The 26,549-nt window shown below is 36.4% G+C and overlaps 1 long non-coding RNA gene across 4 annotated transcripts; it reads right to left on the bottom strand.

Moving 5' to 3' along the window:
• Positions 1–10,654: 10,654 nt before the first annotated feature.
• LOC104087720 (uncharacterized) lies at positions 10,655–18,574 on the bottom strand. 4 transcript variants are annotated; one of them, XR_011407800.1, is made up of 5 exons: positions 18,310–18,573; positions 16,944–17,041; positions 16,538–16,737; positions 12,892–12,972; positions 10,655–10,889 (listed from the first exon to the last, which is right to left on the bottom strand). It is a non-coding gene; the product is annotated as an uncharacterized lncRNA (long non-coding RNA). The 4 variants fall into 4 exon arrangements; XR_011407799.1 differs by lacking the exon at positions 12,892–12,972 and adding an exon at positions 14,789–14,869; XR_011407798.1 differs by lacking the exon at positions 12,892–12,972 and having other exon boundaries at positions 16,814–17,041; positions 18,310–18,574.
• Positions 18,575–26,549: the final 7,975 nt, after the last annotated feature.

Genomic DNA, 26,549 nt, shown 5'->3' on the forward strand with positions numbered 1-26,549 from the left:
CGGCGTGCAATCCGATCACCCAATATAGATTTACTTTTATTTCCGTTGCGGCGTGCAACCCGATCCCTCAATATATTTTAACAACTCATAAATATAATAAAAATTACTCCAATAAATACCAAGTTCAATGAGAAACTATTAAGCATTAAGGCACACAATAATTATAATTTATTTATGAACAAACAATGACAATTAGCAATTAATTGTGGAAATCATGGAGAAAATAGGCAGTTTAATATTTAGTATGCTACATGTCAAATAGAAATCAAGACATATAAGTCAAATAAGCATGTAACAATTATTGCAGGAATTCAAGAATTAATATTTGACAAGGAATATGAGTGAAATAATTAATATAATAATTAATTCATGATTTAAAATGATTTATGATTTTTTCAAGTAATTATGCAAACAATTAATTTGACAACGTATAGACACTCGTCACCTTGTCTATACGTCATACACATGCATCGCGCATAATTAATAATTCAAGAGTTCTATTCCTTCAAGTCAAGGTTAACCACGACACTTACCTCACTTTGCAATCAAATTTCAAGAATCCAATAAACCTTTGCCAAGCGAACTCGTGTCCTAAATCCTCAAATCTAGTCATAAACAATTCAATATTCTCAATACAGATCGTAGGAATTAATTCCATATGAATTTATAAATTTTTCGGATAAAAATCCGAAATTCATTTTAAAAATCAACAGCGGGACCCACGTCTTGAATCCCGAAAAAAACTTACAAAATCCGAACACCCGTTCTGATATGAGTTCAACCATACAAAAATTATCAAATTTTGACATCAGATTGGCTTTCAAATCTTCATTTTACATTTTTGGAAGATTTTATAAAAGTCTGATTTTTCTTCCATAAATTCACGGATTCATGATGTAAATGAGTATGAAATCATGATATATAATCAATATAGTATAAGAAACATTTACCCAATATTTTTCCATAAAAATCGCCCAAAAGTCGTCTTACCCGAGCTCAAAATCGAAAATGGTGAAAAATGGGTCAAAATCCCATTTCCAGAACTTAAGTTCTGTTTGCCCAGATTTTTATTCATCGCGATCGCGGAAATTCGTTCGCGATCGCGTAGAACAACTTTTGCCCAGGTCCATTTTACTCTTCGCGATCGCAAATAATACTTTGTGATCGCGAATCATGTTTTGGTTGCCCGGAATTTTAACTCTACGCGATCGCGTAAATGGCCATGCGATCGAATAGAACATTTTCTCAACCTTACGCGATCGCTTACTGACTTGTGCGATCGCGTAGCAAAATTTTGTGTGCTTCAATTTCTGCCTTATTCCCTCTTCGCAAACGCGAGTCTTCGATAGCGAACGCGAAGCTTTGCACTTGGACCCTTCGCGAACGCGTTCCCTCGGTCGCGAACACGAAGCACAAAATGTGCCAGTCCAACTTTCCTCTTTGCGATCGCAGGAATGGCTTCGCGATCGCGAAGCACAATGCACCAGATGATAGCAGAAGCTAAAAACCAGATTTTTCTCAAAGTTCAAATGGTCCGTAGGCTATCCGAAACTCACCCCGAGCCCTCGGGGCTTCAAACCAAACATGCACACAAGTCCAAAAACCTCATACGAACTCGCTCGCATGATCAAAACAACAATTTAACACCTAGAATTACGAATCGGACACCAAATCAAATGAAATTTTTAAGAAAACTTTAAAACTTCTATTTTCATAACCGAACATCCGAATCACGTCAAATCAACACTGTTTCTCACCAAATTCAACAGACAAGTCATAAATGACATAACGGACCTATAAAAATTTTCAGAACTCGAATCCGACCCCGATATCAATAAAAATCAATTTGTAGTCAAACTTTGAAATCTTTAAGCCTTTAGGCTTCTAGTTTTCATTGGATGGCGATAATTCAAGTTAGGGACCTCCAAATTAAATTTCGGGCATACGCCCAAGTCTCAAATCACGATACGGACCTACCAAAACTGTCAAAATACTGATCCGAGTCTGTTTGCTCAAAATGTTGACCAAAGTCAACTCAATTGAGTTTTAAGGCTCTATTTCACATTTTAATCAATTTTTCATATAAAACCTTTTCAGAAAATTATACGGACTGCGCACGCAAGTCGAGAAATAATGAATAGTACTTTTCGAGGTCTTAGAACACAGAATTAATAATTAAATTTAAAGATGACCTTTTGGGTCATCAAATTCTTCACCTCTAAAATAAATGTTCGTCCTCGAACAGAGTTAGAAAAAGTACCTAAGCTGGTGAAAAGGTATCGATATTTACTCCGCATGTCTGACTCAGACTCCCAGGTAGATGCTTCAACCGGTTGACCTCTCTATTGCACCCAAACTGAAGGGTAACTCTTAGACCTCAACTGTCGGACCTGTCGGGCTAGAATAGCTACTGGCTCCTCTTCATAAGTCAAATCATTGTCCAATTGGACTGAGCTGAAATCTAACACATGGGACAGATCACCATGATATTTTCGGAGGATAGACACATGGAACACCGGATGAACTGCTAATAAACTAGGTGGTAGTGCAAGCCTGTAGGCTACTTCACCCACCCTTTCGAGAATTTCGAAGGGTCCAATATGCCTAGGGCTCAACTTGCCCTTCTTTCCGAACCTCATTACACCTTTCATAGGTGAAATCCGGAGCAATACTCTTTCTCCAACCATGAATGCAATATCACGAACCTTACGGTCGGCATAACTCCTTTGCCTAGACTAAGCTGTGCGAAGTCGATCCTGAATAACTTTGACCTTATCCAAGGCATCCTATACCAAATCGGTACCCAACAACTGAGCCTCTCCTGGTTCAAACCATTCAACTGGCGAACGACATCGCCTTCCGTATAATGCCTCATATGGAGCCATCTGAATGCTCGATTGGTAGCTATTATTATAAGCAAACTCTACAAGTGGCAAGAATTGATCTCAAGAACCTCCAAAGTCTATAACACAAGCGCGTAGCATATCTTCCAATATCTGAATAGTACGCTCTGACTGTCCGTCTGTCTGTGGATGAAATGTTGTACTCAACTCAACTTGCGTTCCTAACTCACGTTGTACAGCCCTCCAAAAGTGTGAGGTAAACTGCGTACCTCGATATGAAATAATAAACACGGGCACACCGTGAAGGCGGACAATCTCACGAATGTAAATTTCAGCTAACCGCTCTGAAGAATAGGTAACTGCCACTGGAATAAAATGTGCTGACTTAGTCAACCTATCCACAATGACCCAAACTGCGTTAAATTTTCTCTGAGTCTGTGGGAGCCTAACAACAAAATCCATAGTGATACGCTCCCACTTCCACTCAGGAATTTCTAACTTCTGAAGCAAACCACCACGTCTCTAATACTCGTACTTGACTTGTTGACAATTCAGACACCGAGCTACAAATGCAACTATATCCTTCTTCATTCTCCTCCACCAATAATGTTGCCGCAAAACTTGATACATTTTGGCGGCACCCGGAGGAATATAATACATGGAACTGTGGGCCTCTTCCAGAATTAATTCACGAAGCCCATCCACATTAGGCACACAAATACGACCCTGCATTTGCAGAACTCCATCTTCCCCCACAACAACCTGTTTGGCATCACTGTGCCGCACTGTGTCCTTGAAGATAAGTAAATGAGGATCATCATACTGCCTCTCTCTGATGCGCTCATATAAAGAAGACCGAGTGACTGTGCAAGCTAGAACCCGACTGGGTTTTGAAACATCTAACCTCACGAACTGATTAGCCAAAATCTGGACATCTATAGCTAACGGTCTCTCACCAACCGGAATATAAGCAACGCTGCCCTTATTCACAGCCTTTCTACTCAAAGCATCGGCCACCACATTAGCCTTTCCGGGGTGATACAAAATGGTGATATCATAGTCTTACAACAACTACAACCATCTTCTCTGCCTCAAATTGAGATCCTTTTGTTTGTACAGATACTGAAGGCTATGATGATCAGTAAATACCTCACATGAGACGCCGTAGAGCTAATGCCTCCAAATCTTCAGCGCGTAAACAATGGCTGCCAATTCTAAGTCATGAACATGATAATTCTTCTAGTAAACTTTCAACTGCCGCGACGCATATACAATCACCTTTCCATCTTGCATCAATACTGCACCAAGACCAATGCGAGATACATCACAATACACCATATAAGATCCTGAACCTGTGGGTAATACCAACACTGGCACCGTAGTCAACGCAGTCTTGAGCTTCTAAAAGCTCAACTCACACTCGTCTGACCATCTGAATGGGATACCTTTCTGGGTCAGTCTGGTCAATGGGCTTGCTATAGATGAAAACCCATCCACTAACCGATGATAATAACCTGCCAAACCTAGGAAACTCTGGATCTCTGTAACTGAAGTAGGTCTAGGCCAATTCTGAACAATCTCAATCTTCTTAGGATCCACTTTTATGCCTTCTGCCGATACAACATGCCCCAAAAAGGCAACTGAGATTAACCAAAACTCGCATTTTGAAAATTTAGCATATAACTGATTATTTTTCAACATCTGGAGTACACTCCGAAGATGTTGCCCATGCTCCTCTCGATTGCTGGAGTAAATCAAGATATCATCAATGAACACAACCACAAAGGAATCCAAATAAGGCTTGAACACCCGATTCATCAAATCCATAAATGTTGCTGGAGCATTTGTCAACCCAAATGACATCACTAGGAATTCGTAATGCCCATACCGAGTCCGAAAAGCTGTCTTAGGGACATCAGATGCCATAATCTTCAACTGCTGGTAACCAGACCTCAAGTCGATCTTTGAAAACACCTTGGCACCCTGAAGTTGATTGAATAAGTTATCAATTTTTGGCAGTGGATACTTGTTCTTGATAGTAGCCTTATTCAACTGCCGATAATCTATATACATTCGTGCCTTGTTCAACTCGCGCGATCAAAACACCAATTTAACACCTAGAATTACAAACCGGATACCAAATCAAATGAAATTTTTAAGAAAACCTTAAAACTTATATTTTTACAACCGAACGTCCGAATCACGTCAAATTAACTCCGTTTCTCACCAAATTTGACATACAAGTCATAAATGACATAAAGGACCTATAAAAATTTTCAGAACTCGAATCCGACCCCGATATCAATAAAAGTCAATTTATAGTCAAACTTTGAAATCTTTAAGCCTTTAAGATTCTAGTTTTTGCCAACTGGTGATAATTCAAGTTAGGGACCTCTAAATTAAATTCCGGGCATACGCCCAAGTCCCAAATCACGATACGGACCTACCGGAACTGTCAAAATACTGATCCGAGTCTGTTTACTCAAAATATTGACCAAAATCAACTTAGTTGAGTTTTAAGGCTCTATTTCACAATTTAATCAGTTTTTCATATAAAAACTTTTCGAAAAATTATACAGACTACACATGCAAGCCGAGGAATGATAAATAGTACTTTTTGAGGTCTTAGAATACATAATTATTAATTAAATTTAAAGATGACCTTTTGGGTCATCACAGAATTATCCCCTTAGGTATATAAATTGTTGTGTTCTACTTGTTGTGGGGGATACGTACGCACTAGGTGATGAGAGTTCGTATGTAGCTGTATTCATGTTTATATTTAAGTAGACTTAGATTCATACCATTCCTTAAATGTACTGTGTGTATTAATATTGTATATTTGATTTCTTCAATTTATGACTGGGATTGAAACTAAAATAAAATATTGACCGAGTCTCTTACTTTGAAAATCATAAAATATTTGATGAATGGTAGGTCCATGTCTTCTCTACATGCATGTATTTTTGCAAGCGAGAGAGTTTCTCTACTCTTATGGGATAGGGTCGTTCACCTCGGCAGGATTATAAATACTCTTATGGGATCAGGTTGTTTGCCTCTGCAATATTGTCAGTTATTCTTATGGTATCGGGCAGTTCGCCTTGGCGGTATTGTATAACACCATTCCTATGGGATCGGGTTGTTCACCTCGGCAGACTAGTGCGTAGCACTTGAGAGTTGATTTGGTATTGGTATCAGTTGATGTTGTGCCTTCGAGGCCAGTTATGACATTTTAGTGATTTCGTGATAATCCATGTTTGGAAGTTTATTATTAAAGCTTAATTATTTTTTTTGTCACATGGTGTGTTTCATACCTATCTACTTTATGTATTTTATTATTTTACCATTTGTAAGTGTCAAGTCGATCTCTCGTCACTACTTCTTCGAGGTTAGACTAGATACTTACCGGGTATGCATTAATTTACGTACTCATGCTACACTTCTGCACTAATTGTGTAGGTACTGAGACAAGTACTCTTAGTGGTCACACGGGCACGTAGACGCATCACACGGAGACTTAGTAGTGAGCTGTCTTCCATGCTTTAATCTGCAACACCCGGAGTCTCCCTCTTAGCTTATTTATTGTTCTGTCTATTTCATTTCAGACAGTAACTGTAGTAGTTTTGTATATTTCCTAGATTGCTCATACACTTGTGACACCGGGTTTTAGGAAATTTTAGGGGTCTTTCTCAGCTGTATATATTGTTATTATCACTTTGCTTTATGTATTACTTGTACTTGGTATTTTTGGTAAAAAGGTACTTATGTTTCCATGAGATCTCCATTTAATTCGGTGTATTTAAAGAATAATTAAATTCGAGGTTCATTGTTGGCTTGCCTAACAATATCGTTAGGCGTCATCACGACCTATAATGGGATTTGAATCGTAAAATTATGGGATCGGGTTGTACGCTACAACAGAAAATCATGCCATTACTCTTATGGGATCAGGTCGTTCGCCTCGACATAATCGTGCATAATATTTGATAATAAGTAAGTGTACCCGTGAGTTTTCCTGACTTGAGACGTGATATTTTTTCTAGTGTTGACCATTATGTATTTCATTCGAGGTAGTATCCGGTTATCAAGGACTTCGTATTTGTTCTTCTGTTGAGGATCATATTATGCATTTATCTGTTTTGTTGTTTTTACCTGCTATGCCTCATATCCGTTTACTTTTATTATACTTAAATTATTTGACCACTAGTAAGTGTCGATGTCGACCCCTTGTCACTACTTCTTCGGGGTTAGGGAAGATACTTACTGGGTACGCGTTAATTATGTACTCATGCTACACTTCTACACTAATTATGCAGGTACTGAGGCAGGTTCATTCGGTGGTCGTCTTGGCGCATAGGCGCAGCTGCTGAAGGGACTTTATGGTGAGCTGCATTCCATGTTACGATCCACAGCATACGAAGTCTCCATCATATTCATTTACTTTACCCTTTCTATTTTATATTCCAGACATATGTTGTGTTAGTATTGTACTCCCTAGCAGATGCTCATCCACTTGTTACACAAGGTTTTAAAAATTTCTAGTGGACGTTTATAGTTGTACTTGTTATTATTGTCACTACGTTTTATGTATTATTCGTACTCGGTATTTTGGAAAAGAAATACATATGTTTCTATGGGTTCTGGATTTAAATTCTAATTACTGAATGAAATTTCCGATTTTAAAGGCTAAAAAGGATAATTAAGTTGGAGGTACGCTCGTTGGCTTGCCTAACAACATTTTTGGGCGCCATCATGACCTATTATGGGATATGAGTCGTGACAGTGATAATCTAACCCTTTAATTTTGGCAATTGTATTTTATTTTATGATCAAGATTAAATAATACGAAACATGAAACGTTGTGATTTGTCTTGTTTGAGCACATTAAATCATATTATTTTGACAAAATTTTTACTACCACTTTATTTTTCATCTCAAAATTCAATTAAGTCTTATCTTTCTACTTTGTTAGACAAATTTTTTCTCTCTTTTATTTCTTGCTTATAGTTTTTGCATTGTTTATTACTTAATATTGTTATATTGTAATGTGATCTTTTATTAGCTTATAAATTATCTCAATGTCTTGCTTATTACCCTTTTAATAATCATGAATAAATATAATTTTTTTTATTCTTGAAATTTAATGTATTTTTACACTATTTCCTTTTACTTGGAGCTCTTTCATTATTTAAATCTATCAATAATATTTTTAAATATTATTTATTAATTTAATTTATTAATTTTTAAATAAATTTAAAATATAAAGTATTCTTACACTATCTCTATTTTCTTATTTATACATTGTCTTCCCTAACAAGAAATTTTAATTAGCTTTTTACATAAATATTTTACCTATACTCAAAATAATATCACATTTTGTTTTAAAATATAACTTTGAAATAGTCTAAGAATTAATACATAAGTTCTTTTGTAATGTTTCAAATCTATTAAATTTTCTTATAATTATTTTTTGTATTACGAGCAGTTAAAAACATTTCTCTTTTAGTTTCAAGATACAAATTTGGCTTTTAATTTTCATTAGTAAAATTAGCTACATGAGATATTTATTCACTATATTTAAATTTCTAATTTGGTATCAAATTTTTGTTTTTCTTTATCTAGCAAGATTTCAATTTTGTGGTCATAACTGTATTTTGAATGTTCTCGTCATAACTTTAAGAACTTTCTAATCTCAAGTTCAAATAGTCTTTTTCTTTTATTTTTTATAATTTTTTAAAATTTTAATTATTTTTCTTGCTTTTGCTATAACGTTATCTAATACATAATAGTATCACATTTTCATGTGAATTTTTATTAACTTTTTACTTTATTTAATATTTTTATTAACTACTATTTTTAATATCATATAGATAGATATGTGGTTTTTTATATTCAATTAAATATTTATTTTATTTTCTAAAGTAATTCTTAGTATAAATTTCCTCACATTATCTTGTCACGACCCGAAATCCCAACCTCGGGGTCGTGATGGCGCCTAACGTTCACTTGCTAGGCAAACCAACATTAGTACACAACTATTCACTTTAATAATTTTAAAAGCAGTTAAAATAAGAAAAACAAACTATAGAACTTAGAAATAGATATAATAATTCTCAGTACGCTATCTAGTCAACTCCCGGAATCTGGTGTCACGAGTACATGAGCTACTAAAAAGAATTACTACAACCAAGGTCTGAAATGAAATATAAATGTCTGAATGAATAACAATGCAAGAAATAAGAAGGGGACTTCAGGGTCTGCGAACGTTGTGCACCTCTACCTCAACCCTCCGTGAAGATATAGTCTAAGCGAGCCTCTACTAATTGTTGTTGGGACCAACACCAGAATCTGCACAAGAAGTGTAGTATGAGTACAACCGACCCCATGTATTCCGTAAGTGTCGAGCCTAACCTCGACGAAGTAGTGACGAGGCTATGACAAGACACTTAATATAAACTTGTGCGAGTATAAATGAAATAATAGTAGAATAGAGAAAACAAGAATTTACATAAAAAACCATTACATAAAACACATAACAACGTGCCCATAATAACATCTATGCTCAACTTTTCAATACAATACGAATACGAAAAATAACAGTTAAAAACAGTTAAATATGTCTTCTCTATTACGCCGCGTAACCGGGTCCACAAATATATATATATATATATATATATATATATATATATATATATATATATATATATATATATATATATATATATATATATATATAATATGTCTTCTCCGTTGCGGCGCGCAACCCGATTCATAAATATATATACAAGTACCGCTGTAGCGTGCAACCCAATCACAAACAATAGTACCAATATCTGTTGCGGCGTGCAACCCGATCCCAAACAATATTACCAATATCCGTTTTGGCGTGCTACCCGATCCCACAGAATAGTACCAATATTCGTTGCGGCGTGCAACCCAATCCCACACAATATAAAATAAATGTACTAACTCCAATCAACTACGACGCACCTCAAAATAAAACGCAATAAGAGAATTATATAATTAAAGATACAAAACGGATAAAAGTGGCTATCTAACAACACACAAAGTCATAAAACAAGTAAAGACAGTCAGTAAATAAAAGCACAGATAAATTGAAATAAATAGCAAATTAAGGCATGCAACGAATAAAGGCATGAATATAATAAGTAAAGGGAAAGTAACAATTAAAGCATTTAACAAGTAATAACATGGATTAAATGAAGGCATCAAATAATTGAAGACATTAAATAAATGTCCCAACTTGCATGCTTAACCCATGACTACGTATATACACTCGTCACCTTGCATATACGTTGTCCCCACACATAAATCAAGTAGTAAATAAATCAATCAAGTCCTAATTTCCTCAAATCAAGGTTAAACACGATACTTACCACTTTTTCCAACCCAATCAATGATCAATTAGGGCTTTTCCTTTAGAATAAGCCTCCAAACTAATCAAATCTAGTTCAAACAATTCAAAATAAGCCTTAGAAACTATCCATGAGTGAAAAAGATTCAATCTTTAATTAAATTGGAAAAAGTCAACAAAAGTTAACTCCGGGCTCGCTTGGTCAAAAACAGAGATTTGGACAAAAATCCAATTACCCACTCAACCCCGAGCCTGATTATGTGATTTAGTTCGCAATCCGACCTTAATTTCAAGTCTAAATCTTAATTTTACAAAATTCCTAATGTCACAATCCAATTTCCCCTCCGTTGGGTATCGTGATGGCACCTAGTCTTAGGGACTAGGTAACCCTAACATTTACTGAATAACAATAATAGATAACATCTAACAACCTTAGAAATGGAATTCTCTATTAAATTTACAAATCCCAAAACCGGTAGTACAAGTTATAAGCTCTTCTAGGAGAAGTTTTACATAATGAATATGTCACTGTTCCGAAATAAGAGAAAACAATGGAAATAAATATAATAAAAGGTGACTTCGGAGCCTGCGAACGTCCAGTAGGTGTACCTTGAAATCTCCAGCCTCACCAAGCATAAATCTCAAACCAACTCGATCCAAAGTACCTGGCTCTGCACAAAAAAATGTGAAGAAGCGTAACATGAGTACACCACGGTAGACCCAGTAAGTATCAAGCCTAACCTCGGTAGAGTAGTGACAAGGCCAGGTCAAGACACTCACTGAACATCTAAACCTGTGCAGGATATGACATAAAACTAACAAGAATGGAATATTCAAGAAATGTCAATAGCAGCAGAAATCAAATTACAAACTGCAGTAACGATAAGGGAAACACGAATGGCAACGTGAATAATCAAATAATTGCGCGACAACATAGCTAGATACAGACAAGGGTAAATGTACTCAAGTAGGGAAAATGATGTCAACTCAACCAATCAAGTCATTACTAATACACGATCCCAATAATCCAAATTTCCAAAATCTCATACCATAAATCACATCCTTCAAACCTTTAACATGCATGGCACCTTATGCCCACATCTTTCCATCTCATTTTACACGACAAACTCCATGTGCTACGCAATACATAATATTCGTGACAAATGCTAAATAGGATGTTCAAGAGACATTATGTATATGTCGAAAAGTAAAACTACGGCTTCTGAACCAAGTAGGAAGTCAATGAGAAAATGAGTTTATTTGAAAATCATTTGGTTAATGAAAATAACCTCTTTCAAATGAATGCAACCCCGGATAAGCTACTGAATTTAATATAGAATTTATTGATTTAAAATATAATAACAATTCCTTTTTAAGTAAAATAAAACCTCAGACAGGCCAAGGAGGTTAAGTTGAGGAATCAATTGAAGTAAAATATGACAACTAGTAGAAATTGTAAGTATCGAAATAAACGGCGGGTTTTAACCTAAAAGTCACACAAGACAGCGTGATATTAATTATTTTATTTATTTAAAATCACTATTTTACTAATAACTCAGCAGGACAGGAGGCAATAACTCAATGTAGTAAATTCACCTAGAAAATCAATTGACCAGAATAATAGTATTAGGAAACAAAACTCAGGAAATGATGGCAAGACGCTAAGTCAACGACAATAACTCAAATCCTCGGAAAAACAGTAAAGAATCGGGAATACAAATTCTCAGAATCACGTACTAAAGAACCGAACCAATGCGACAAAGCAGGGAAATACAAAGCAGAGAGTATGTTGCGGGGCGCAATCCGATCCCACCATATAATATCATTATCATAATTCACCCTTATTCCACCATATCAACTCACACTTATTTCACCTGTTGTGGCGTGCAACCCGATCCCACCGTGCAATATCAATATCATGCCAATACACAAAAATATATTGCGGTGCGCAACCTGATCCCACCATATAATATCAATATCACAATTCACCCTTATTTCCTCATAACAGTCCACCCTTATTTCACCTGTTACTGCGTGCAACCCGATCCCACCATATAATAGCAATATCATAATATAAATATCCTCTCTTATTTCACCACCTCCCTTATTTCACCTGTTGCGGCGTGCAACCCGATGCCCCCTTACAATAATCCAAATCAACAACAACAATTCAATGACTTCATTTACAAGAATTTCTACAATCAAGGGTATCAGTACCCAACGACAAAGAAACCACATAAAACCCGGAGGAACACAACAATTATACAAAAATGACAGGGCAGATAAGGTACGTGGTAACTAAGTATGCAATCATAACAATTAAGACAGATAGCAGATAAGTGCAAGACATGGAACAATTCAACAGTTAAGCGGTAACAAGACAATTAGGAAGACAGTAACTTCAACTACGACATATAAGGTCAAATAACGAGTAAGGAGTATAGCAATGTCAGATAAAGCATGTAAGAGCAGACTAACAACGAGATACCACATATTATGACAATTCAATTAAAGGCACGAAAAGATATTAGATAACCTAAACCGGTCAAATACCACATATAGACTGTGTACCCACTCGTCACCTTGCATACACGGCTTTCACATAACAAGATAGCAATTAACTCAATTTCTAAGAGATGGGTTCCCCCACACAAAGTTAGGCAAGACACTTACCTCAGAGAAGACAAACCAATATTCTAAAATGAACTTCTCAGGTGAAATGACCTCCGGACGATCCAAATCTAACAAAAATAACTTCAAAGCAAAAATAAACTCATAAGAAACTACTCTAGATCACAAAGTCTCAATCTTTATCAAAATCTAAAAATCGGTCCAAAAGTCGACCCCCGGGCACGCACCTCGGAACCCGACAAATTTTACAAAACTCGAACACCCATTCCGATACGAGTTCAACCATACTAAAAATATTAAATTTCGGTACTATTTCGTCCCACAAAACATGATTTTTTATTTTGAAAACTTTCTTCAAAAATCATCATTTTCCTCAACTCAAAACACAATTTAAATGGTAAAAATAAAGATAAAATCATGGAATATATTAAATTGTAGGTGAAGAACACTTACCCAATCGATTTGCTTGAAAAACCCACGAAGAATCGCTCAAAATCGAGCTCTACAAGTCAAAATATGATAAAAATGGCCTAACCCTCGATTTGGAAAACTTATATTCTGCCCATGTCTGAAAGCATCGCGAATGCGGAGAAAGGCTCGCGTTCGCGAAGAAGGAAAGTAAGGCTGTTATAGAAAAACCCTTCATGAACGCGAGGGAAGGAGTGCGAATGCGAAGAACAAGGGACGAAACCTACGCGAACGTGAACGTGAACGTGAAGAAGAAATATGAGGCTGCCAGGAAGAGCTTCGCGAACGCGGGTGTCTAATCGCAAATGCGATGAAGGGGAAAAGCAAACCTTCGCGAATGCGAGAGGTTGAACGCGAACACGTAGAAGGACCTCGAGGTGGTCAGCAGAGACACTTCGCGAACGCGAAAGGAGCTTCACGATCGCGAAGAAGAACACCAGAAAAACAGAATAGTAGTTCAAAAATAGGATAAATTGACCCGTAGCCCACCCGAAACACACCCGAGGCCCACGAAACCCCGTCTAAACATACCAACAAGTTCCATAACCTAACATGGACTCGCTCGGGGTCTCAAATCATATCAAACAACGTTGAAACTATGAATCACACCATGAATCGAACTTATGAACTTTCAAATCTTCCAACTTCTAAAACTCGTGCCGAAACTGATTAAATCAACCCGAAATGACATCAAATTTTGCAGGCAAGTCCCAAACAACATAACTGAGCTGTTCCAACTCTCGGAATCGTATTCCGACCCCGATATCAAAAAGTCCACTTCCGGTCAAAATCTCCGAAAATTTAATTTTCGCCATTTCAAGCCTAAATCAGCTACAGATCTCAAATTCACCGTCCGGAGTTGTCTTCACACAGTTCCATCTACGGTCAAAAATCCTAAGACTTAAGCTTCCGTTTTAGGGACTAAGTGTCCCAAATCACTTCGAATCATCCGGTAACTGAATTCAACCCCGCACGCAAGTCAATACACATAATATGAAGCTGTTCAAAACCTTATGCTGCTGAACGGAACTTAAATTCTCAAAACGACCGGTCGGGTCGTTACCTCCTTCCCCACTTAAACATACGTTCATCCTCGAACGTGCCCGGAGTCGTTCCAAAGCCCTCCAATCACTGCATGAACTCACCATACATACCCCCGGGGGTGATTCCCCATCACCCAAACCTATGTAGGCCTGACAACGCCACTTAATTGAAGACCTCACTTCATCCTTAGGTGCCAGCAATTCAGATAAAGCATGTAAGAGTAGACTAACAACGAGATACCACATATTATGACAATTCAATTAAAGGCATAAAAAAATATTAGACAACCTAAACCGGTCAAATACCATATATAGACCGTGTACCCACTCGTCACCTTGCGTACACGGCTTTTACATAACAAGATAGCACAATTAACTCAATTTCTAAGGGGTGGGTTCCCCCACACAAAGTTAGGCAAGACACTTACCTCAGAGAAGACAAACCGATACTCTAAAATGAATTTTGCGGGTGAAATGACCTCCGAACGGTCCAAATCTAACAAAAATAACTTCAAAGCACAAATAAAACTCATAAGAAACTACTCTGGATCATAAAGTCTCAATCTTTATCAAAATCTAAAAATCGGTCCAAAAGTCAACCCCCGAGCCCGCACCTCGAAATCAGACAAATTTCACAAAACCCTAACACCCATTCCGACACGAGTTCAACCATACTAAAATTACCAAATTCCGATACCATATCGTCTCTCAAATCATGATTTTTCATTTTGAAAACTTTCTTCAAAAATCACCATTTTCATCAACTCAAAACACAATTTAAATGATAAAAATAAAGATAAAATCATGGAATATATTAAATTCTAGGTGAAGAACACTTGCCCAATCGATTTGCTTGAAAAGCCCACGAAGAATCGCTCAAAACTGAGCTCTACAAGTCAAAATATGATAATAATGGCCTAACTCTCGATTTGGAAAACTTATATTCTGCCCATGTCTGAAAGCATCACGAACGCGAGGAAAGGAGTGCGAACACGAAGAACAAGGAACAGAACCTACGCGAATGCGAGACGGCGAACAAGAACGCGAAGAAGAAATATGAGGCTGCTAGGAAGAGCTTCGCGAACGCGGGTGTCTAATCGCGAACGTGGTGAAGGGAAAAAGCAAACCTTCGCGAACACGAGAGGTTGAACGCGAACATGTAGAAGGATCTCGAGGTGGTCAGCAGAGACACTTTGCAAACGCGAAAGGAGCTTCGCGATCGCGAAGAAGAATACTAGAAAAACAGAACAACAGTTCAAAAATAGGAGAAATTGACCTGTAGCCCACCCGGAATACATCCGAGGCCGCCGGAACCCCGTCTAAACATACCAACAAGTTCCATAACCTAACACGAAGTTGCTCGGGATCTCAAATCATATCAAACAACGTCGAAACTATGAATCACGCCGTGAATCGAACTTATGAACTTTCAAATCTTCCAACTTCTAAAACCTATGCCGAAACCTATCAAATCAACCCGGAATGACGTCAAATTTTACAGGAAATCTTGGTAACCCCTCTCATCAGTAACATAAGAATCAATTGTATGTACTAAATATTTCAGTATTTCAAGTAATTAAGACTTGTGAAATAAATCTGATGAGTCTTGCCAGAATAATGATTCAACATCAGGAGGAAATCAACCAGCAACTCGATCCGCTAAATCACCAAAGAAGAAAAAGAAGAAGAAGAAGAAAAACAAAAGAAGAAGAAGAAGAAGAAAAACAATCTGCCTATAATATTTTTAGTTTTAACTCCTCAGCATGCCACTTAACGTGCAAACAGTTCTTTCCTTTGCTAAGTAGGTTGAAATATTTTAGTTTGAAAAAAAAAATAATCTGTCTATAATTTTTTAAGTTTTAACTCCCGAGCATGCCACTTAACGTGCGAAAAGTTTTTTCCTTAGCTAAGTAGGTAGAAATATTTTGGTTGAACGATGGGCGCATGACTTAAACCAAGAGTTGATACCAAATTAAATTGTGTGAGCCAATTCATGTAAAAGATAATCGCCATAAAAGTTTTTAGTTTGTCAAATGATCATTCCTAATACAAGTAGATTTTGGCACAGAAAAATCTATTAGTAATAGTCGTCATTGGTTCAACACAAGAAACAGAGCAAGAAACCAACACTAAGAAACAAGGAGAGAATACGTCACAAAAAGAATGCTTGTAATTACCTTGAGAGGATTAGAGTTTCATTATTTAAGAAGATCCTTAAAGTGAGATTCCGGAACATCTACCGCCCTATTCTCCATTCGAAGCTCGTCTTTTAGAGGTTTCAAAGTGATTTTATTTAACTAATCTTATACATTCTCCAAGCAGTCTGAATTGATTCCAAAGCCCATATTTTCACCTCTTTGGGAGTGCCATATTTTTTCTACAAATTTAGTGAAATTAGGTTAGTGTAAAAAATATGAAATATCCATGTTTATTGAACATTGCGAACTTCAAACCTTGATATATTTTCGCATATCATTTTGTGTGTCTAGTTTCTTCCAACTAAATACTTTAAGAGGACAAAAGCTCATATTCCTCGTCAATATGCCGAGGAAGCTACCCAACTATTTTACAATCAAATTGTACCTGCTCGAACTTGATTTGAAGCTCCAAAATCACCAAAAGCTAAGACTGTGACAGATTAAATAGCATTATGGGACTCGTAATTCGGCCAAAATAGATCTCTGCACAACATAAAATTAAGATAAAATTTTATGTTTTCCTCATAACGAGAGCAAAAAGGAAGGAATTATATTACAAGCAAACCCTAATAGATCTCTAACTTAGATTGAGCTACACACCACAACCAAGAATAAGACCAGATTCCAAACATTAAAGAAACATCTATACTCATCAAAGTTTATATTAATGTGTTATAGGCTATTTGGTTATACTGTATAGATATGAAGATAATAAGTTACAAACCTGGATACACGCTAGAGAGTAAGAGGTAAAGACCTGTGGGCCAAATTAGTATTATTTCTCATTCAATTTAACATTTACGTTTTAATTTGAAACTTTATATAACTAATAGTTTCAGTAAATTTATTTAGGCAAGAAGCATATATACATCGGGGGAAAAAGTCAAAAGCAAAAGTATGTATTGCTAAATGTGCGAGATAAAATGAACGATAGAAGATCAAATGCCAGAAAACAAACAGAGAAATAAGAGACTCAGATATCCAGATTTTTCGTGAGACAGAGAGGGACAAAGTAGAGATGTGAGTAGCAAAATACCATTCTTATACATGGACCAAAAAATAGACTGGAAACATACTCAAAGCTTCCAAACATATCAAACGAGAGAATTATGTGCCAGAATTGTCTAGTATTTTTTCTAGTCAGATTGTTGTGTTTGAATTATTTGGTTGGTACGATATTGGTTGCAGATTGTGAGATTTGTTTAATATTGTAGGAGAATCCTTATGCAATTAGCAAATCTTGAAATTAGACTTAAAAAACTCAATACAAAAAATAAGTAACATACAACAACATCAACTAAATTGACAAATCACAATCTAATAACATCTCTTTACTAGAACTTTAGAGAAAATAGTTACTGCAGACCTAATAGATATCCATTCCAAGAAAAAACTTGTTCAACAGAGAAAGGTAACATATAGTTTTTGATTTAGGTGTTGGTGACCTCCAAAATTCACGAAGCTGAAAGAGGACCAACAAACTCAACCCCCTCACACAAAAATAAAATCCACAGGTTCAACTTTTATTTTTTACAAACTATAAAGCCCACAAACTAAACCCCCATTTTTCCAAACCAGAAATCAATATCGATATAATACAGCAAAAAAAGTGTACACACCAAATCTCTAAAGAACAATAATAGAATTATAGGAAAAATGTTACCAGAGAAGGAAAGAGGAAGACGCATCAAACAGAGAACACTGTAGGATTCTTTCAGTTCAGTCAGATACGAGAAAAATTAAGAACAAACCTAGGCCGGAGGGAAGCCTTCGCTGGACATAGGGTAGGTCGATGTGTACGAGGGTGAAACAAAGGAGAAAAGAGAACACTGTATGGGTGAAACAAAGGACAAAGAGAACATTGCATTCAGTCACATACGAGAGAAAATCAAGGGAAGCATTTGCTGGAGACGGGCAGGTCAATGATGTGTTGGCTGGAGATGGGTCAGTGAAAGCGGCGTAGGTCGATCTATTTGCGAGAGTAAAATAAAGTTTTAGGGCATGAGTTACCAAAAAAAAAGAACTAATAAAAAATAAGGTTGTGGACCGCAGGCTTAGTAGAATTAGGAGCGGGAAACAAGAGAGGGAACCAGGAACCGTAGCCACAACCTTATTTTCACATCAGCGTTGCAATAAACTATTCTATAGCAACGGTTTACGTAAACTGTGCCATATCTCTATCTATAGCAACGGTTATGTAACTATTGTAACGGTTTGCTTTTAGAACTGTCCCAATAAGTCTTAAAGGCTTTGTCAACGGTTAAAACCATTGCAAACATCTATAGCAACGGTTAGATAACCGTTGCTAAAAAACTGTTGCCATAGGCCTATTTTCCAGTAGTGAATGAGATAAGTATCTTGCCTAATCTTGTTGTGAGGGAATAACCCTTAGGATATGACCTGATTTGACTAGTTGGAATGTGTGAGAAGTGACATATATGCAAGGTGATGAGCATATATGCAGGTGCAATGTATGATTTATGACCGAAGTAGTCTTTAGGTTGTATCATGGCTTGTTGTGGATATTGTGCTTCCTTCTATCATCCTTTGTATGTTTGCTATGTAAACTTCTTGAATCGTGCTAGAGATCATGTGTAGGTGTTGATTTCGTTTTTGAACATGATACTTATTATTCTATGGCGTATCCGCCTAATCTGAGCAGTAGTCGTGTACTTTGCACATGCATACACCTTAGAATGCTATTTTCCTCAGTCCATGAGTATATGATTTGATATCTATTGTTTGTATACATGTATTCTTGTATATGCTTTCTGTGTGATGGACTGGATTGACATTACGTGAGGGTTCCGTGAGGGTTGAGTTGTTATAGCACGTGAGTTGTCCGTGCGGTTGTTATGGTTATGGAAAGTGAGTTGTTCGTGCGGTTGTTATAATTATGGCACGTGAGTGGCCCGTGCACCGTGCGGATAAGGATCCATCCCCCTAGGGTCATCCTCTCATGTTTCTCCTTGATGACGTACACGCAGATTATGAAAAATTGATCAGTGGTTGGATTGTGCGTATCTTCTCTATATGCAAACTCCTTGGATGTATATATGATCTTTACCGCGTATTTTCTCTATAAGCTATTTTACTTGATGATATGATTTACGGTACATATCTTCTCTATGTGTTAATTTGTGCAACCTACCTTGTTTGCTCATGCATATCTTCTCTATATGCAACTATTGACCGCTATTTGACATGTCATGCATATATCCTCTATATTCAACTATTGACAGTTATTTGACATTTCATGCATATCTCCTCTATATGCAACTATTGACGGCTATTTGATATTTCATGCATATCTTTTCTATAAGCTGCTTTGATTCAAGAAGTGATTTGCAATACATATCTTCTCTATATGTCAACTTGTGTAACCTGGATTGTTCATTTATGCATATCTTCTCTATATGCAATTGTTGATGATTTATTTATACTTGGTGAATATCTTCTCTATATGTTGGACTGTTAGTTGGTTTACGATGCTTGTGCATATCTTCTCTACGTGCACTGATGAACTTATATGTGTTGATGTGTACATGTTTATACTATTGAGTTGTACATGTTTAAGTAAAGTGAGTATCTTATGACTTAACAATCTCATCGCTACATCACCGAGGTTAATCTTGATACTTATTGAGTACATGAGGTCGGTTGTACTCATACTACACTTCCATACGCTGCGTGTAGAACTTAGATCTGAGCTGCTATGGATTACGAAGGCTAGCATTGCAGACGCACCCGCATTCTAGATATAAACTACCAGTTGTTCGTGGTAGATTAGGATTTGTACTTCTGTTTATGTATATTCAAATATATATTGTATTTTCTTCGTACCAGTATTGTAAATCTAAATATTAGTGGCTCATGACTTGTACTACCAATCATTGGGATAGTTGTATGGATTTAATTCATATTATTTGTTGTTTATTGATCATATTTCATTCGAGTTGTACTATTTGTTGTTTGTCTTACCTAGCATGTTAAGGTTAGGTTTGATCACGACTAGGTGGAATTTTGGGTCGTGATATACGTATTGTGTACCAGTTTAATATTATTAGAGTGTTTGATTTGAATACCCGCATTTGAAGGTAGGCGCATGTAGAATTTGAAATACCCGCATTAGAAGGTGGGCACTGGTAAAATTTGAAATACCTGTATTAGAAGGTGGGCACCTATTTATGTGAAATACCCTCATTAGGAGGTGGGTGTCTATAAGATTTGAAAAAGTTATCTTTCATATGCAAGAAAATTGGTGAAAAGGACTCTAGTAATCCTTTTTTCCATTGATTTCTGCATTTGCATTTTTTGATGCTTTTGTAAAGAGTATTGAAAAATTGAGATGTAAAGAGACAATGTGATTTGCTTATCAATCATTTCTTTTCTTCAGTTGGTACCAACAATTAGTATTATGCATAAAAATTTCCACCATATACTTTCTCGGAAGCCGAGATTGGCTTATGGGTAATTCCTATATCTCCGAGTGGAACCTCAGGTATACCTAAATATCGACAAGATTTGTTCGTCTTGCTTCAATCAAAGATATTGAAATTTTCTTATCCTCATGTTTCAAGTTCTATCACAACAAATAAATTCCTAATTTGCACACAACATTAAAGTGTCTAAATATTTAGGACATTTGAGAAGCACGCTCACACTCAGAAGGATGTCCAATGCATGCGATAGAAATACCATATGTTTGGTATTTATGTGAATATCCATTTGTATGAGAACACTTGGAATAGTGATGTTTGGCTATAATTATATATTTTTAGTGCATTACTTACCTTATATTTTGGGGTTTTAATGCTAAACTATACTATATTTGTGCTTAATTGAGTCTATTTTATGTGTAGGTACGTTGAAGACGAAATTGGAAACAAAGTAGAGATTTTATGTGTATTTTATACACTACAAGAATGGACTATAATCATTTATCGATTAGAAGCATTATAATGCTATATGGAGCAATGATTGAAGAGACAAAAAGAAACAATGCAAGGGAATTTGAAAAAATAAATAGAAACGAGAATGAGAAATGAGATTGAAAAGTTAGGCAGCAAAAAGATTGAATTAAAGCTAAGCAGTTGGGCACAGAATTGAATTCTTAACATTTGATTTGATGTTAGGCAGCAAGAAGTCAAACTCAATTCCGGGCAACGCGAGCAATCTAGCTCGCTATAGAGCATGCGACACGAACAATTTAGCTCACTATGGAGCGGGCGCCACGAGGGTTATCGTGAGACCATGCGCGCTATAAAGGTTGCGAGGAACGGTCTACAATGAGCGTGTTCTAAGTTTTTAAAGCCTATTCTGTCTCCTATTTGGTTTTGGACTTGGTTGTTTCGTTTGGGTCTCTTCCCTACACATATAAATAGTCATTAAACACCATTTTTAAGGGAGTTTTTGCGATCGGAGGCAAGAACATCACGTGGAACAACTTACGGAGGAGAAAATCATTGAGTTATTCATTCCTTTATCTTTTCTTTGTAATTTATTTATGCAAAATACTTGAAAAATTATTACTACGAACATGAGTGGCTAAGCACTCTAGTTCTAGGGTTGTGGTTGACATGCTTATTAACGTTTATTAATTACATCTTCGTTAATTCAGATTATCATTTTGTGGTTGTTTCTTTATTTCCTGTTTTAACTTGTGAAATGTTGTAGCTACCAATTCACCCTACTATCTATGGTATGCTTGGGAAAGCCGTGTTTAGATTAGAGTAGAATTAGAGAGAGCTTGTTTTTGGACCCGTGGCTCGGGGGACGATTTCGCGGTTAGGATAGGAATATACCTAAAAATCTTGCTTAAGTGAATACTGTATTATATTCGTTCATGATAGACTCAATAGCATAGGAATATAGGATTTATATATTGTGGGCAGGCGAGTAGTACTGTGGGAACATGTTATTTATATAAACGATCTGGTTAATTAGCAACCATAGATAATCTGGATTAATGAGTGTGATTATTGTACTTAATAGGATTGATAAACCAACCACAACCCTGAAATTTTTATCTCCTCTGAAGTAAAATCTCATCATACACATTTGAATTCTTGATAAATTAGTTGTTATTTGTTTAATTTCCGCAATAGTAGATTAATAGAAAAATATCACTCTTAAATATCTTGGATAATTAATTGATTTTAGTTTGCTTAGTTGACAATTGATCTAAGTCTCGGTGGGTTCGGCATCCGACTTTCGAGTCACTTTATTACTTGACGGCCTCGTATACTTGCGTGTACTTGGGGAACTAACAAATAGGGCCTCGTATACTTGCGTGTACTTGGGGAACCAACAAATAGGATCATGTAGGGCTTGTTATCAGCTTGTAATGCAGGCTTGGGTAAATATAGGATATTCATTCTAGATGAAAGTGACTAATCCCTCCTTGAGCACTATTCTATGTTTTTGTTTTCGGTATTTAAACCATGATTTGCCGCTTGATCTTGTTTGACTATCCGTTTATTTTAGTTTTTGTTTTGACTTCCTTTTGAACTTGTCTTTTTTTCGGAGGTTCTTCTTTCTCTTTTCGAATCTTTTTCTCCCTTTTTGAGGTTTCTCCTGCTTCGCAAGATTTTTTTCTTCTTGTTGGAGTTTATCTTCTTTGTTGAAGTTTTCCAACTTTTGGATTTGTGGAGTTATATTTTGTCTTCTTTGTTGAAGTTTTCCACCTTTTGGATTTGTGGAGTTATTTTTCTTTTATTGGATCCTCCTTTCGAATTTATAAAGTTTTCGCTTTCTTTTCAAAAGTCATATATTTGATTGTCTTGAACTTTTCATATTGCACCTCTTCATGCTTGTCGCCTTCACTTGGGCCTTTGTCCGAAGTTGCATGCTTTCAGTGCGCTCGAGGAGGTCGGTACAAGAGAGGGGTACTGCATTAAAGAACCTAAAAATGTGTAGGTTATGATGTGTTTGTCCAAAAATAAAAGACTTGAGGGTCAAAAGGGGGGATGCTACAGATCAGTGTCATTTGGTAGGCTAGAAAGGCACAATCGGGTCAAAGAAAGCCTACGATCCTTTCCCAAACCAAGCGTTACTCAGGATTTTGCCTCAAAAGATATTCGAGCCAAGTTCTAGATCAACAATGAAATATTATTAAATGCTCAATCTAAAGCTCACCACACAATGCACATGAAACAACGAGGTTGGCTTTGTTCTTACCCTAACTGCAAGCATAAAATTTTTTCAAGTATCACTAAGGTATAATCAAGAGGTACCAAAAGAATTTATGATTTACCACGAAGCTGATCCTCCCCATTGTATAATTTTAAATACTTGTTCCTCTTCCATGCACACTCCTAACTGCATTGGTACCAACCAAGTTATGATTTTTGTCTTTTCATTTTTTTTTTTCGTTTGATAGATGAGACTGAACCCAAATGAAAGGTTGGCTTCATATCTTGTTGAAACAATAATTAGGTCTTTGTAGTTCAGAAAGATTAAAAAAAATGGATTTTTGAATTTGACGTCTCAAGGGGAGAATTATAAATAAGCAATAGAGGAAAATATATATTTTTGTTTTTGTAAATGATCCCTTTTGTGAAGAATCTTTGGTCAACTGTGAGCCAAGTGCCTAGATTTGGCCATTCGTCTAGCTTAGGACAAGGAAAACCAAACCCGTGATGATGTATCTTGCCATAAGATAAGAATCTGGTATGTGTAGTTCATGAAGGGTAGAGTATAAAATATATGATTTGAAGGACTTCCTTTTACTCTCTCTCTCTCTTTTTGCTTTTTGAAAGAATTTAATCAATGAACGTAGATTGCACTAAAGATATGTATAATGATGCAAGAGTATGGACAAAATCAGAGTGATACCTCGTAATGTCCATAGTTGGATATGATATCCTTGAAGTTGAAGAGTGATAGAAGATGTGCCTAGTTGCCCTCCTGAATAATTGTTTTGGGGTCTCCCGAATATTTGGGAGACTTTTATTATAGTTGTCTCCTAGTTAACGGCGTGAATATCTTGTTGCAACCTTCCAATTATCCGTAGGAACCATTTATTGAGGAGATCATCCCTGGGTTGTTAACCAGTGACGACTTTTTCGTAAAAATAGAGAAGTGAGTGGGAGCAGTGAAGTCATAAAAATAATGGAATTGAGAAGTATGATTTTATAACCGTTATTACTCTGATTGTTTGATTGATGCTTCACAAAGTTAGATATTGGATGTTATCTCATTTGAACTCCAGGGATGGTGTACCTGCAAAATCCCAAGGAGACAATGTTAGAGTCCCTCTCTAGTAAGATTACAAAATTAAAAGGGTGCAAAGTTAGACCATGTAGCCAGTGAAGTATTCGATTATGGTTGGAAACTCGCGTTTGCGTTCCATAATAGTTCCAGAGATAATATTGTCCCTCCTCCGTCCAAAGAAAAGCTCTTAGTTTTAGGGGAGATGAATTGATTTGTGTTGACTCGAGTTGTTGCTTGTTCTTCTTTGATTGTCCGAGTCATGCGAGCATGATACCCTTTGAAGGTTCGCTAACTACCGGTCCATGCAATAGAAAAAATGGGTTGACTTGTATTGAATCCTTGAATTTTGATAGTAGGGCTTATGCACCATGGCTTCGTAGCCAGATGTGTAAAGAAAAGACTTGCATCCCGCATTCTGGGATTTAAGTTGAGTGAGAGTTAGAGTAAAACCAGTATGATACTCTTGGGAATTGGACTTGGGAGAGAGTTGGTTGACGCTCTTTGAATATTTTTAAGAGGTTGAGAGAATCATTGCACTATTCCAAAAAGTTTGCCCTAGTTTTTCAATTTTGAGGAAATTATTTTTAAACAGTGGGAAGACTGAACCTTATGTAGAGTTTCCTACATATTATGCCAGGGCAAGAATCAGGTCAAAACAATTTTCAGGCCAACTAGTAGAACTATATGGGATATGTATGTTTGTCCTAAATAGATGGTTGTTCTTTGTAATGTGGTTGTAAATGAGAATTCTTGGGTGGATGAGGGTAGATTTTGAACAAGAGATAAATGGTAGCATAGCGCATGGATCTGTCTATTATGATGGAAGCCATTGAGGTCTAATTTCAAAAGAGTACGTCAAATCAATAGAGGATGTACAAAGTTGGATTGATGCATCTATGAAAAGGGTGGTAGAGTCCAAATGATGGAATGGTCGTGATGGATGGTCATACATGCCTGAATGGGTATGTGTTTTAAATATTCAAGGTTCAACCCAAGTCAACCAAAATACTAATCCAAAGGGAACCTAGAGGCAAATCACAAATTGGAGGTATATGTAATAGATAAAGAATATGGAACATATAAGAATATGTAACAAATAAAGAATATATATCAAATAAAAATGTATCAATTAATCCATAGAAAGCAAGCTGCAAGATTCTAAGAGTAGATTTACCTAGACTCGAGAATGAGTTGATGACAACTGCGAGATGGTACGCCGTTAACCTTGTATGACAATCTGTCAAACCAAAGAGTTTTGAAAGAAGGTTTGGAGGGGTGAAAAGACAACCCTTACGTGACTTATGTGTGATTTTGTATGACCACGACTTGATGAAAAAATGATGACGATTTAATAAAGCAGTAACATAGGCATGTGTAAAAGCATATATACAGCATAAGCATGTGTACGTAATGACCAGACCGGTTATTTTGAGTTATTTCATATATTTGCATAATTTGAGACTTCCCATATGTCCATTTGATATTTTATGACTTTCAGGTATGAGTGATTTTAGTCCAAAGAGGTTTGGAAGTGATTGGGAACACTTAGTTCCTAAATGGAAGCTTTGAGTTGGAAGAGTTGATCAATGTTTGACTTCTAGGTAAACAAACTTGGAATCAGGTTTTTATGGTTCCAGTAGGTTCGTATAATAATTTTGGAGTTGTAAGTATGCTGGGAATTAATTTTGGAGATTCCTGGAAGAATTTGACACCATTGTCAAAAGTTGGCAGTTTGAAAAACTTAAGAGTTTATAAGTTTGACCAAGATCTGGCTTTG

Source organism: Nicotiana tomentosiformis, chromosome 5, assembly GCF_000390325.3.
Source record: "Nicotiana tomentosiformis chromosome 5, ASM39032v3, whole genome shotgun sequence".
NCBI lineage: Eukaryota > Viridiplantae > Streptophyta > Magnoliopsida > Solanales > Solanaceae > Nicotiana > Nicotiana tomentosiformis.